The sequence below is a fragment of the Pteropus alecto genome, unplaced genomic scaffold (assembly GCF_000325575.1).
Source record: "Pteropus alecto unplaced genomic scaffold, ASM32557v1 scaffold101, whole genome shotgun sequence".
Lineage (NCBI taxonomy): Eukaryota > Metazoa > Chordata > Mammalia > Chiroptera > Pteropodidae > Pteropus > Pteropus alecto.
The window spans coordinates 9,558,494-9,564,834 of NW_006432945.1; the positions used below are offsets into that span (position 1 = coordinate 9,558,494).

The 6,341-nt window shown below is 49.4% G+C and overlaps 1 long non-coding RNA gene across 1 annotated transcript in view; it reads right to left on the reverse strand.

The window, feature by feature from the left end:
• Positions 1-1,060: 1,060 nt before the first annotated feature.
• Positions 1,061-6,341, reverse strand: part of LOC112476450 — a 20,601-nt gene continuing 15,320 nt past the window's right edge. Inside the window, exons 2-5 of the long non-coding RNA XR_003045112.1 lie at positions 5,851-6,112; positions 4,631-4,734; positions 2,501-2,603; positions 1,061-1,139 (exon numbers count right to left, since the gene is read on the reverse strand). This is a non-coding gene — a long non-coding RNA (uncharacterized LOC112476450). The remainder of the gene's footprint in view (positions 1,140-2,500; positions 2,604-4,630; positions 4,735-5,850; positions 6,113-6,341) is intronic.

Below are 6,341 nucleotides of genomic sequence, written 5' to 3' on the forward strand. Positions count from 1 at the left end.
GTTCTAGATGATGGTTAAAGGCCCTCCTGCTCTCAAGCCCAGAGCTCCTGTGTGGCCCCATTGTGCATTTCCGCCTCCTTCCCACCTGCTTCTCTTGAGGACCCTCTCTCACCAGCTTAAGGGCAGAGAGGGCATCTGCCTGGCGAGAGGCATAGCCCCTGACCTAACCCATCACTTTAGAAAACACAAGGTGAAGGGCAAGTGAGCCATTTGTTCGATAAATGCGCACAGATTAAGTGGAACAAAACCCATCTCAGAATAATGAGTTTAGTAGAATCCCAATTTGTTAACACTTAGAAAGAGAGAGAGGAAGAAGACAGGAAGGAAAGAAGGAAAGAAGGGAGGGAAGGAAAAGAAGGAAGATATGCCATATATATGCTTGTCTGAGCCAAGAGAACTTTGCAGAAGGATACCCACCAAACAAGCATCATGAGTTACCCTGAGAGGTGGAATGGGAGGTGGGAGGTTAACTTTATATGCATCTATATTATCTAAACTTAATTCAGCAAGTATTACTTTTGTTATTAAAAAAAAAACTAGAAAAATGATGTGAAATACTATAAAGCAGTTAAAATAAATGAACTAGAGCTATATGATATCCACATGAATAAATCTCAAACAGTAAAAGAAAAAAGTTAAAGATTAATACATACATTATGTAAACAATTACACAAAGTTTTAAAACATAAAAATACTATATACTGTTTATGGATAACATAGCAATAGTGTATAAGAATATGCATGGAGATAGCAAACCGAAATTCACATTAACAGTTTAATTTATAAAGAGGGAGAGGAATGAGAACTGAAGGAATGTATGGGTTTTCTCAGCTGATCTGCACTGCATTTGCACGTGCACGTGTGTATTCTTTGAAGCAATATGGCAAATGTTAACACTTGATAAAGTTAGGTCACAGATACTCAGATGTTCATTATCAAAATCTTTCTATTTGTATGCTTGAACTGTTACATAACGAAAATTAACTTAATTTCTAAATTAACAAAATATATTCGCTAAGAAAAATTCAGCCATAAGAGAACCTGTGTGTATTGTACATACCTTCATTAAAGGATGCCCAGGGCCCGTCCTTGGTCCAACATCTCTTCGGCCTCTGAGTAGACAGATGTCCTGCTGGACTCTAGGAACAGAAAAAGGTCATTCAGATTCGTCCTGTTTTTAAGAATCTTACACGGAGCAGGAGAGACAGACTGACTGACTGGAATCTCCAGGTTTGCTCTATGGTGGACACACACAGCCCTAGCGGTTTCTCTTCTGCTGACAGAGAAGGTGGCCGCCAGGCGTGGAAAGGCAGCACACAGGGAGGAAGGAGAACTGCTCAGCTCCCAGCTCCATGACTCATGGACATGGGACCTTCGGTAAGGTACAAAGCTTCTCTAAGTCCTGTTTCTCATCTGCAACCTCTCCACAGGGTTGTGTGTGCAGGCAGACCTCAGAGATACTGTGGGTTCAGTTCCAGACCACTGTAATAAAGTGAGTACGGCAATAAAGTGAGTCATAATCTTTTTGCTGAGGGAAGGTCTTATCTTCCATTTGTAAAAAAACGCAACCCCTGTGAAGTGTAAAGCACAGAATAAAGCGAGGTGTGCTTGTAGTCCATGAGATCATCTAATTGAAAGCACCTGATGCCTCGACAGGGCGGACGGTGCTCACCAACTATTAGAACACACGCAGAAACTGAGGACCGAGGTGCTCCGAAAGTGCCCGGAGCGCAGTCGGGGTCTTGTGTTTTCCGGGTGCTTGATAAATGCCTGTTGAATTGAGACTGAATTTCCAATTAGAAGTCAATGATTTCATCATAGGATCATGGAAAGCTAAAAGAAATTTAAAAGAATGAATCGCTTAACCATAACAGCTAGAAAGACCAAGACAGAGAGGTCAACGTCCTCCTCCAAGATCTCACAGCAGGCCGGGGCCTGCCTCCCATCACACCACAGCGTCCATCACACCACAGCGTCCAGGTTCAGAGGGGCTCTTCTGGTCTTCCCTGGGCAGCACACGTTCCTCTCTGGCTGGTGACACTGGTGATCGGTCCTCACTCATCAAATCTGTCCTCCCCAGGCTTTCAAGGTACCGCTTGCCCCGGTTCACCAACTTCACTCTCAGCAACCTCCAGTCTCCCGCCTGGGCAGCTCCTTCTCTCACCATGTGGTGCTCAGTGTGCCTTTGGGGAACTTTGGACTTCCTCGTGCCCCTGGAATGCTAGGTCAGGCCAGGAGAGCGGCCTGGAGCGACCGCCTGGACAAGTCAGCTTATGTCATCAAAACAGAAAAGACGCCAATGATAATAAAAGGACATTAACTGTGTGTCAAACGGTATTCTTTGCTTACATAATTTTGCTGAATTCTCTTAATAATCTTATGAGATAGACTTATTATTCTTGTATCATAAATGAGAAAACTACCACCAGGAAAAGTTAGAGAACTGGTCCAAGGTCACACGAGGAGAGCCAGGATTTGAATTCCTGAGCCTAAGACTTACCCGCTGTGCAATGCTGCCTCTTTGGAACAGGATGTATAGATAGCATATCCGCTGGGTTGCATCCTCTCAGCAATAGGGACAGCAGCCTCAGTTCGACATAAATCTACAAGATGGGAAAAATTAATGTACACACATATTTACCTTCTTGCATTAACATTCAAGTTCAAATTGTCTGTGGCCCACACCTCATCTAGTTGAGTCTAGAGTCTACAGTTATCTTCCCAACCCTTTTCCCTCTTCTTTTCATTTGAAAATTAATCAAATGCTTCTACGTTGCTCCATAGGCCTTGATCACATTGAGCTAATTTTTTTTTTTTTCTGGGCGTTTTTCTCCACAGTCTCAAATGCCCCTTTAAAGCCTTCGAGATGAGTTTGGCAAGTATCCAGGCCAAAACCCCACACTTCCTAGGTTATCAATCCATCCCTGTGCACCCCATCGCTCTAGTGTATGAAGTCCCCCATCACATACTTTGAAATCCTCTCCAAAGCCAGCTGCTCACATCCCACAGCCTCCTGTCACCTCCAAAGTCACAACCTTCAGCAAGAAGGAGAACGGGAAACACACGATGAGCCCTGGACCCTTTCTATGTCCTATGAGAAATGTCAGAGTCTGTGGAGACACATTCAAGGTTTGTTTTTTACCCATCTAGATTATTTTTCCTGCGTGAATCAGCAGAAGTGGACAGTCATGAGAGAACAGAATGAGCCTGCCAAAGCCTGTCGCATCCCGAATTAAAAGAGATGATGGAGATGAGAATGTTTTGTAAATGGTAGAGCACTTAGATGTTAGATGGTGGCAGTTATTTGAAATAAGCCATCCAGGAGGACAGTGGCATATCTCCTTTTTAGTCCTATCTGACCAGACACAGCTGACTCTCTACCTCAAGGAAAGGGGTCACCAATCCCCACAACCCTACCTCCAGGAAGCCCACCAGGATATATCCTACCATCAGAGAGCTGCAGACAGCATTCTGCTGGGAGAGCATATGTTCAGCTGCTACACGGACAGCTAGAGAAGGGGTTAATCTCGAACAGCAAGGGGGACTGGCTACTGCTACACAATGGGGACAAAGGGACTAGGACCTCAATCAGAGGCTTCCCTGCAGCATCTCTCAGAGCTCCCACGTCCAGTCATGAAGGACAGCAGGAAGCCGTGGCAACCCGGTAATGATGGGACCACTAAGGCGGTGGATTCTGTGGACATGGAGGTTTGGCTCGTCTGCTGGGTGCCCAACAGTCAACGTGCTGGCAGGGGGCAAGGGGAACACGAAATGGGCAGTAGAAGAAGAAGAGCTTTAGGCTGTCGCTGGCCCCTTCTGTTTTCCCACCGCCCTGTGAAAAGAGCAGTGGCCAAGGTGACAGTCTAGGTTCCAACTGCAGTCAGGCTGAATCAACACCACACTGTGACGAGGAAGGGGTTATGGGGCTTGGGGCTTCTACCATATTGGAGACACAAGTTTCTGCACCAACAAAAGGACGAGAATAGATGCCAAGTGACCGAGAGGGTAGACTGAGCCGATTATTTTCCGCGCGTTCCCCCAAACCCCCTCGCCACCCTCTCTGCTCTGCTCTGACCTCAAAGGCCGCCCTCTGCGGGCTGCTGCGCTGGGCACCCTTGCCTTCCAGTCTCTCGTTTAGCCGGCGCCAGGAAGCGGAAGGAGCTCAAAGGCGGCAGGAAAGAGCCGCCTAGGTACTGATCCCTCTGCTCCCTCCTCGCCTTGCCGCGGTTTGGGCAGCGGCTGCGTTTCTCTATGATTGTAGCCTCTGAGGGGGTGACCCTCCTCCAAACTCCAGCTCTCCAAGGCCTCCAGCAATAGGGTTCCCTACCCCTGGTTGGCCCCGAAGGCCAGTGGGGAGTGGGGGTAGCAGCTTCCAGCTCTTGCTCATCCCTCATGCACCATTTGGGTGTGTTCCCTGCATCCCGTCTACGCACAAATAGGACCTTATTAAACTTGCTTCAGTTAAATCATCTCTTTCCCGCTGGGAACTGGGTGGATAGGGATGGGGTGGTGGACAGTGAGTGCAGAAGAAGGAGGAGAGGAAGATGAGGATGGCCCAGGCGTCCTGACCATCCGCTGAGATGGGAAGCTGGAGGTGAGGTTTGACCGACACATGCTTCCAACCACGTACCGTTTGACATCGGCTTCTCACTCTCCCTCATGTCTCTTTGGCTGAGGTTACTCAGGCAGATCTGATTTTGCCTGGAAAATCTTCTTGGAGGAGGTAGCTGGCTTCTAAAAGAAAGAAACAAAGCAGTAAAACGGCAGCACACAGGGTCATATTTATTCTGTCCTGTGGAGGTGATCACAGGACTGAGGACCTGTCACCGCAGGAGGGGCCTACGTGGCAAACACCGCATGTCCCACCCCTCCCAGATGACCGAGGGTGTCCACTGGCCAGCCTGGCTGCCAGCCACCCTCGCCCTGGCCCCAGGGATGGTGGGCGTGGATAACACTGAAGCCATACAAGCTATGCACCCACCTGCTCTTAGATCCATTGCCTGCCCTTTCCCCGCTCTGTTCTGTCTCACAGGAGACTCATCTCTCAGGCTCCTCTGCCCTCTAGCAGCTCAGCCAACGGGGGCAGCACCCCAGAGGAAGATTGGGGAATAAGAGGAGGGGAGAAGCCAGGGTGTTGCTCATCTCTCCGCAGTGAATGGCATCTCCAGGCATGGCTCTGTGTCCCCCGTGATTCCAGCTTCCCCTGGAGACTCCCTCCCTCCATGGTCCCAGCTCCCACCAGACAGCCCTGGCCTCCAAACGCTGACAAGACCACCTCCTCCCTGGGTCCCAGAGGGCCACGACCTCCCACCGTGCTGGCCCTGGGCCTCCTCAGCCCTTCCATTTGCCTAAAAAAATGCCCTCTGTTGAAAGGCTAAGAGCAGCTTCTGTTTTTCTGACGGATACAGTGACTCGTCCAAGATCACACGACCCGTAAGCAGCAGGGAAGAATCAAAGCAGTTATGCTGACCGCAATCCCAAAGCCCCGCTCCCCGCCTCCATGTCACCCTGCCACCCTAACTGCCTCGAGGATTCCAGGCCTTGGCATCTCACTGAAGCGTCTGCTTCCACCCCGGAGCTGTGTACCTGTCCTGGGAGTCAGGGTGTCATCTTGGAGTTCAAAGGTGATTGTGCTGGTGACCTGGGTTGCCTGGAACAGAGCTCACCCAGGACCAGAAACACAGCAGTGACCAGGCCCAGAAGGAAGGCTTCTCTTTGCTTTTGTTTTCTTACTTGTTTATTTGTGTGCAAGAAAATATAGAGTCCATTTAGGAGTTTCACACACACACAAACACACCTGACAGCAGATGAATGTACCTCAAAATCCTCTGGGTTCGAAAGGGAACTTACCTACCCAAGACATCCAGGTAAGGTAAAGATGCTGCCTTGGCTGGGGCACGCACTGGACCGGCCTGGCCCGCCCGCCTCCACCAGCTCCTGAAGGTGGGAACAGCACAGAGGACCCCAGCGTAATTGGCTCGGGTGTAGCGCTTTCTCTCGATTCTCTCGCTGGGTGGAAATGATGAGAAACAGCACGTCCCCGGCTTCTCTCAGAAGCTCAACACGAACCAGGACCCGATGTGCACCACACAGTGGAATAATGAGATTCCATCTAACGGAGAAGAGGTTGCGTAGCTGAAAATCAGCCCCTTAGCCATAACAAAACAACCAGGGAGGTTCAGACAGACAGACAGACAGACAGCTCTGTTCTGAGCCACCCATCCTGGTTCCAAGGAGGGCAGACATGGAGATTAACAGAGCCCACTAGAGATGCGATTCGAAATTACTCGACTTGACCATCCCCTTAGATGAGCCAGGAGGCCGGAGGGCTCCGAGCAGGG